A 9,339-nucleotide genomic window follows, 5' to 3' on the forward strand; every position below is an offset into this window, starting at 1 on the left:
CATGAACATGACAGTGAGTCTAGAGTTCTTCAGTAGCCATTCCAGTCACCAGATCTGAATCCAATAGAACACATTTGGGATGAGAAATTCAGAGCATGAATATACAGCTGACACATCTTCATACATATATATATATATATATTACATATATATATTACATAGTCAACTGTCAAATAATGCAAAGAGTATGCAACATGTGTTTTGTCCTTATTTGGGCTCATCAGGCGTACACACTCCACTGCACCCCTTGATGGGATCAAACCTTGGACGTCAGCGTCAGAGACGAAGTCCCTTTATGCTGTGCCATGGCGTGTGGTTTGTTTATTTGACAGCCTGGAGATCAGAGTAATTACATTCATGGCATCCATTGTCTGAGTCTCAATCTGATTGTATGGGTGCAGAAAGGGGTGTTGTTTGTCATCAATGATAATAGATGGCAGACAAAGTGTGCTGTTACATATTTTATTTAGGCTGCTGTAGAAGATCTTGGTCCGTTTAGAGTTAATGGTTGATGATTTTGTAGGGATGCAAGGGCCTTCGGGAGAGCTCTGGAGATATGGCTCCAATAGTTTTACACATTTAAGCACAGCCACAAAAACAACTGTAACATTTAACTGGAGATACTTTAGTGAAGGTGCTTAAAAATAATTCATTGCCATAAGTCAGATGCACTTCGAGCTCTTTGATGTGGCAAAAGATCATCTGGCAGGGAGGAGGAGTGGCCATAGTTGTAGTATAAGGAGGAAAGGTGGCGAATGTCACCGTTGTTGGCAAGTGGAACAGCCACCCACCCGAGGGGCACTAATCCTATATTATTTGGTTTTTCCAGTGCTATCACAACTCTTTCTGTTGGTGTACCCTTGCATTTGATAAAAGTTTTGTCACAAATAAACCCCATTCTTCATTTTACTTGGGTCTCCTTGATTATTCTCATTTCTGGGTCAACTCGATAATACCCCTACTAGTCATAAATATTGTGAACCTGGCACCTGCCAACTGTGCTCGAAATCCCCCCAACTGTACACTGAAACTCTGTTAAAACATGGGGATATTAAAGAGTATGAGATTGTACTACTTCTTCTGAAATATAAGGGAAGGAACTTTCAATTTTGGACTGCCTTGTTGAACTTTTCACCCTAGCCTTTCTTAGTTAGAAAGAGGAATGTCCTGTTCCTGCGGGTCTTGGCCAACTGCAATCTGGTGACTTTAGTAGAAAGGGATAATCTCACTGCTGCCAGGATTGGTTAGGAAGATGGCTTGGAGATTGAACCCAATTTGTCCAATGAGGATGGGAATGATCCCTCACCTGATTTTCTGGGCTCTTTGCACCTTCAACCTCCTCAAATGAGGCTGCTGTTTCATACTCTGGGAAAATGTTGGCTAGGGAAAAGGGGGTGGCTGTGTTGGGCTCTGGTGAAGCATTGGCAGACACTCAGATGAAAACAGAAAAAATCTTAAGCACTTAAACAAACATGAGCTGTCATATCAGCACTCGAACACACAGCATGCACACAAGCAATGATGCTGACAGTCATCTTGCATTAGCACCCTTTTTCAGATTAAAAGAACAGATAGCCTCCCTCTTCAAGTAGGCTCAGCGTCTGTGAGTCAGCAGCTGGAGTAGGTGTATTCTGGAGGAGAGAAGATAGAATAGCAGCACATGGCCAGGTCAGCACCCGGTTTTAAACGTGCCTGCGAACTTGCAGTTGAACTGGCAGCAGACAACCAATTCCTGCCTGTTTTAACAGACTTTTAGTGCACGGTGCAGTTGGGAGATTGTCATGGGCCATTGTGAAGTAACAATATAAATATATGTATATCTATGGTGCTACCAAAAGAGAGAAAACGGCAGGACAGAAGGGCAGATAAGGAAGACCAGGCGATAACGACCAAAATAACACTCAAGGGTCAAAATCAGAAGTCAAATTAACCTAGCTAAAGGTTTATTTAAGGTGAATCACACACTAAATATTTTAAAATGTAACTAGAATGTGGGATAATGTTTCTCGGCATGGTGCCAGTTTAAATACTGCTATGCCAATGATATCAAATGGGACACAAACCCTAACAACTAGATATCACATCAAGGTGACAGAACAAAAAAAATTGCAGTGCTCATAAAAAACAAAATGGCATTGTGATAACATGAAATTACAATAAAGCAGCCAATCCAAATTCACAATGTAATTGGGAAAGTAGATTAAAATTTAAAAAATAAATGAATAAAGCGGAGATTAAAAATGCATTCTTTGCATTTCAAAACAGAAATAAATGCAAATTGTATAATGTTAAACAAAAAATGAAAAGTATTTCACCTCTGCCAATATCTCAATCTCTATTTGTTCACTTGTATACTCGGTGAGACACAAAAATAACCGGATTGGTAAAAAAAAATATTTATTGATGAATTACAGCATTCTGATATAGCGGGTTGGATAATGGATGGATGAAACATTGTCACCTTCTACATACTCCCCCTCCACTCCATACGTATTTTCCATTGATAATAGCGAGGATGATAGAGGGCAAGAATGTTTTTGTCAGTCAAAAACTGCTTTATGGAAAAAGCATTGTGAGCGGGAGCATTGTCTTGTCTTGTCTTGCTGTTTGCTCTTTTCACCTGACATTGCCATGGCAACTCATGTAGCGATTGTTGTGCAAATACTGACTGGGCTATTCACAGGATATACCTAGCTGGTTGGCGGTTTGAGAGGGCGTGTAGGAGGTGATATAGTTCTATGATTCACGTCCAGCCAACCTCCCGGCGGTTTTCCAGAAAAGCCTCAAACTCAGTCCGGTTATTTTTGTGTCTCTCCTCGTGTATGTCTACTAATGAATTGGTATGGTGTCTCATCAGTCAGTTAAAAGTAAAATACTGTTAATTATTTCTATTTGAAATAACCCGCCTTATGTGCATGCCCCTAGTTAAGAAACAAATTGTTTTCTCTCATGTTGCTTAGTCTAGATTAGTGGACAAATAGTTTCCGGGACCAAAGGTAGTCGTGAAAAGCCATTGTAAAGTATTGATTTCTAGCAGTCCTTTCAGCATAGTGCTCCTCTGTAGATTATTTTTCATTTAAAGGGCCAAACATCCAGGAGTGCACCTTGCTCACTTCACATACTGAGCAAGCCACAGCAATCTCCAACCCTTTGGTTTCCAATAATGTGAAACTAGATTACTGCCCCCAAGCAGTGCTTGTGCTCCATGTTATAACATACTGTAAATTGTCTGTTGGTTGTCCCTGTGCACCCAATATCCAGTACAGTACATCTAAACTAGTAGCAGTAATGAAGGTCATCTCCTGGATAGTTTCTGCTGCTTTTAGCTACAATGCCCACTAGTTACTTACTATGTTGCTGCTTTACAGGAAAATTCAAACATAAATCTTTGAAATCTTTCTCAGCCAGATTATGAAACATCTTTTTTTTACAAAATGAACTCTTTCATTATTTAAACCTTCCAATTTGTCCAGGCAAGTGCTTACTTTTCCTTTTCACGCTGTCCACCCATAATGCACACTCATTTAGATTATGCAGAGACACACACACACGATTCATGCATAGAATTATTATTGATTTATATTTCCCCTCTTCTTTTAAAGACTTTCAACTTAAAAGAAGGCTGAATGCTACAACTAAAAGCTTCTTTTAGTGCAATGAAGCATTTCTGTGGAAATGTCAAGTAGCTTTTGATGGAAACCAGCTTTATATTTTTAATGTAGGCAGTCAAGGAGTCTGTCTCCAATTTACTGAATTAAACAGAGCCCTGCTCTTGAGCACTTAACATTTATAATGCATAAAAGAATTTGATCGGAGCTAAGATGGCTATAAAGTGGAGATTGTTGGAGTGTCAGAGAGGTTTAGAGATATCAGATGGGATACTGGCCATTTTGCCTACCTAAATTGGTTATGAAGGTAAAAAAGTACAAGAGAGATAACAAATCTCTTTCAGTTTAAATCATTCACTTATGGTCTCTAGAGAAGTGAAGATAACACCTTCATTCATAGAAAACCAAACTTTCTAATCCCTGTATTATTTTATCCATTAATTCTTATTTTCCTCACGATCTAGCTTTTGTTAACCTTAACATTGCCTCAGGCTAAATTTACAAGCCTGTCCCTGATTGAGAAATGCCAGGGTCAATTTAATCAAAGAATGCTTTTTCCCTTTTCTGTTAGCCCTTAGGCAGTCATATGGAAAACAATACAATGTGACAGTTTTGACTGGATGCATTTATTGTGGAGCTTTGAAAGCCTCTGGAATTGAAGTTTAAAGATCTGGGTGTTGCGTCTAGGGATGTGTGTGGCGTCTGCAAATTTTTTTCCATGCTTAATGTTTAAAAAAAAGATATTGTTCAATATTTCTCTTGATGGAGAAAAGGAAATAGACACAAATTAACTAATTATCACTCTCTTAAAAATTATTCCTTTTTTAGCAATCAAGATCACCAGAGATCAAAATCCCCATTTAGAAAGAAAAAAAGTTGTCTTTTTTCTGCAAAGCATTTTGAAATAATGTATTTTTATAAGTCAACATTAATGAAATCAATTAAACAAAATATATATTGCAAACTGTAGCTGCACACTGGCACAGTGTTTAGTACTTACTCATCCAGCGTCTCGAGTTTGAATCTCTCGCCTGTCCTCCAAGTGGATTTTATATTCTCCCTGTGTCTGGATGGGTTTCCCCTCACATCTACAGATACAGTACATGTATGTTGGGTATGTTGGTGATTCCAAACTGGCCCCGTGTGAGTGTGAGTGTACATGTGTGTGTGATGAGAACTGTCATGGACTGGCACTCTGTATAAGACTGTTTCCTCCTTTGCACTCTATACTGCCGGGATAGACACTGACTCCATTGCAACCCTGAATTTAATAAAGCAGCTTTGGTAATGTCATAATATGTTATACATATTAAAATACAAGTTGTAGGAAGGAGGGGGAATGGTAACACAGTGACTAACTGCAGTTGTAAAAATTAAATGCCAAAGTGGTTCTTCAGAGCAATGCCATTGGGGAACCATTTTTGGTTCCCAAAAGCACCATCCACATGAAGGTTCCCTAAAGAACCTTTTATTTAGATCTGTAACAAGTTCCATAAATAACCATGAATAGATGATCATAAAATATTTGTGAAATACCAATGGGCTCATGACTGTAAAAGGTCTCTTGCTGCATACAATAACAGAAAAAATTCAGGTTTTCTTGGTCCTGCCAGGTAGCCTACTATACATTTGTAACCAGAATTAAAAAATAACTATCTCATATTTGCATTTGTGAAGCAAGGCAGTTCTATCAGGCAGGCAGGTCTGACCCATCACTTTCATGCAGAGCCCATGAGTTTTTAGTGCAGGTGCACTGTGCGCAGATAAGGAAAGAGGTGCTATACTGGGGCCTTTGAGAACCTAATCACACATGGTTTTGATCACAGCTAGTTTATTGAATATGCTGAACATATGGGTATTTAATGTCATACCTGATATTTGTTCACAAATAGCTCACTGAATGTATATGAATGAATGGGTATTTATCTTGTGTCGGGGAACGTGTAGTTGGAAGCCATCTGCAAGAAGAATGCTTCCTACCCTCTGCTGAACATGAACTACAGTCATCAGCATTCCACATTAAACAACTGGAGGATGACTGTACTGTTCCAATGGCTTCTCTTTGGCCTGAATTCGTATTTACAAATGATTGTACTACAATGTATATTAGGAGAGAAAGCTACATTTTAAAGCAAGTTAAATATATTCAGTATATATCCTTTTGTACCATTTTTCTCTTGTCTTAATATTTCCACCATAATTGCTAAACGTTTATATATACAGGTTCAAATATGTCATGCATTTCTATAATAGAACGCGTTACCACATCTATATTCTTTTGTACCATATTTCTCTTGCCTTACTTTTTCCACCATAGATTCAGAAGGTTTATATTTACAGGTAAAAGTATGTCCTGCATTTCCAAAAAATAGCACATTCCTAGGGAGTGATACAACATTAAAGATTTTTATTTTGTCTACTTATAAGGAAATTTCTCAGAGCTCAAGCAACTAATTTCATATGCAAAAAAAAAAAAAACTCTTACCAGAAAGAAATTGGTCTTTGTGAGACAATGACTCTACGAAGAACCATAGAACCCAGTAAAGTGCAATTTTAAAGCCATTATTTTTAATAGTGTGATTAGTTCTCTTACCTCACAGGTCTAGACGTCATGCAATGTTTCCAGCCTGTAGCTGAAAAGGGCACCATGGCAAATGTTTGGTGAATGGCAGACCAACCACAAGTGTTACCTGGTAGGTAACCACCCAAACAATTCAGGTCGGGACTCAGACTATGAATAAAATGAATATATATAAACAGTTGTGCTTGAAAGTTTGTGAACCCTTTAGAATTTTCTATATTTCTACATAAATATGACCTGAAACATCATCAGATTTTCACTCAAGTCCTAAAAGTAGATAAAGAGAAACCAGTTAAACAAATGAGAGAAAAATATTATACTTTGTCATTTATTTATTGAGGAAAATTATTGAATATTACATATTTGTGAGTGGCAAAAGTATGTGAACCTCTAGGATTAACAGTTAGTTTGAAGGTGAAATTAGAGTCAGGTGTTTTCAATCAATGGGATGATAATCAGGTGTGAGTGGGCACCCTGTGTTATTTAAAGAACAGGGATCTATCAAAGTCTGCTCTTCACAACACATGTTTGTGGAAGTGTATCATGGCACGAACAAAGGAGATTTCTGAGGACCTCAGAAAAAGAGTTGTTGATGCTCATCAGGCTGGAAAAGGTTACAAAACCATCTCTAAAGAGTTTGGACTCCACCAATCCACAGTCAGTCAGATTGTGTAAAAATGGAGGAAATTCAAGACCATTTTTACCCTCCCCAGGAGTGGTCGACCAACAAAGATCTCTCCAAGAGTAAGGCGTGTAATAGTTGGCGAGGTCACAAAGGACCCCAGGGTAACTTCTAAGCAACTGAAAGCCTATCTCACATTGGCTAATGTTCATGTTCATGAGTCCTTCATCAGGAGAACACTGAACAACAATGGTGTGCATGGCAGGATAATGCCACTGCTCTCCAAAAAAAACATTGCTGCTCATCTGCAGTTTGCTAAAGATCATGTGGACAAACTAGAAGGCTATTGGAAGAATGTTTTGTGGACGGATGAGACCAAAATAGAACTTTTTGGTTTAAATGAAAAGTGTTATGTTTGGAGAAAGGAAAACACTGCATTCCAGCATAAGGACCTGATCTCATCTGTGAAACATGGTGGTGGTAGTATCATGGTTTGGGCTTGTTTTGCTGCATCTGGGCCAGGATGGCTTGCTTCATTGATAGAACAATAAATTCTGAATTATATAAGAGATTTCTAAAGGAAAATGTCAGGACATCTGTCCATGAACTGAATCCCAAGAGAAGGTGGATCATGCAGCAAGACAACGACCCTAAGCACACAAGTCATTCTACCAAAGAATGGTTAAAGAAGAATAAGGTTAATGTTTTGGAATGGCCAAGTCAACGTCCTGACCTTAATCCAATTGAAATGTTGTGGAAGGACCTGAAGCGAGCATTTATTGTGAAGAAACCCACCAACATCCCAGAGTTGAAGCTGTTCTGTATGGAGGAATGGGCTAAAATTCCTCCAAGCCAGTGTGCAGGAATGATCAACAGTTACCGGAAGCGTTTAGTTGCAGTTATTGCTGCAAAGGGGGGTCACACCAGATACTGAAAGTAAAGGTTCATATACTTTTGCCACTCACAAATATGTAATATTCAATTATTTTCCTTAATAAATAAATGACAAAGTATAATATTTTTCTCTCATTTGTTTAACTGGTTTCTCTTTATCTACTTTTAGGACTTGTGGGATGATGTTTCAGGTCATATTTATGCAGAAATATAGAAAATTCTAAAGGGTTCACAAACTTTCAAGCACCACTGTATATACTACCAAATCTACTCTGTATAGTGTGGAGCATAACATGTTTAATTCAGCAGTGAAGACACAATGTATAATGAATTTATGAAAAATAACAAAGTATTTTTAAAATATTCTTCTTATGGTCAGCTAAGGTACCCCTCAAATGAAACATCCATCCATCATTCAACCCGCTATATCCTAACTACGGGGTCATGGGGGTCTGCTGGAACCAACCCCAGCCAACACAGGGCACAAGACAGGAAACAAACCCTGGGTAGGGTGCCAGCCCACCGCATGAAACACACACACCAAGCACACATTAGGGGCAATTTAGAATCGCCAATGCACCTAACCTGCATGTCTTTGGACTGTGGGAGGAAACCGGAGTACCCGGAGGAAACCCACCCAGACACAGGGAGAACATGCAAACTCCATGCAGGGAGGACCCGGGAAGCAAACCCAGGTCACCTAACTGCGAGGCAGCAGCACTATCCACTGCGCCACCATGCCGCCCCCTCAAATGGAACATGGAAATATTAAGACAAGAGAAAAATGGTACAAAAGGATAAATACTGCATTTTTTTAACTTATATTGGGGTGCAAATCTGGTTGAAGTACTGTTGAATAGTGACATCACGCATGTGTGAACCGGATTGTAGCAAAAACAATTTCCTGTTATATGTAGACATTTTGTTTAGCTGTCAAGACATGTTCTGGTAGTAAAATCCATACTTTGTTAATTAGAAGAAAAATCTTGGTGATCACAACTCCAAAAATGCATTGGAAACAGAAAGGCAACTTGAAGCTTCACAGTGCCTGAAGAGTGTTTATCCTCAGCCTCTTCTGCAGGAATCAACGAGCAGCAAAGGACAGTTGCTGGCTAGTGACACAGCAGGGATGGGGCGGCAGCTTCTTGTGTTGTAACATTTTCCTGTGGAAAAAACAGAGTAATGTGCATAATGCGGTGTTTTCATGTCTCTTTGTGTGAAGAATATACATCATGTCACATTTTTTAAAAAATTTGCTGCATCTTGAGGTGGTGTGAATGACAGTCTGAATAAGAATTTGTATGACAGATTACTTGCATTATGCAGCTGCAGAAAGGAACAAAATAATAAGAAAGTGTGAACATGGCTTGATGGAGCAATATTGTTTTGTTTTCATCTTCAAAACATTTAAAAAAAAAAAAAAACTTTTTGCAGTAAGTTTTGGATTTCGCAATTGTAAAATTGCCTGCGGGAGCAAATTTCAGTGTCAGTTTCAAGAAACTGTATGTGAAATAAAGTTTCCACATCATAATGACTCACTTTATAAACTTTAGTGCAGCACCAGTGTCTGATATTACGGATCTGACCTCTGAACAAATGTGATTTAGTGATTTATGTTTTGGCAGTCTGGGTTT

The sequence above is a fragment of the Polypterus senegalus genome, chromosome 13, assembly GCF_016835505.1.
Source record: "Polypterus senegalus isolate Bchr_013 chromosome 13, ASM1683550v1, whole genome shotgun sequence".
Taxonomy (NCBI): domain Eukaryota; kingdom Metazoa; phylum Chordata; class Cladistia; order Polypteriformes; family Polypteridae; genus Polypterus; species Polypterus senegalus.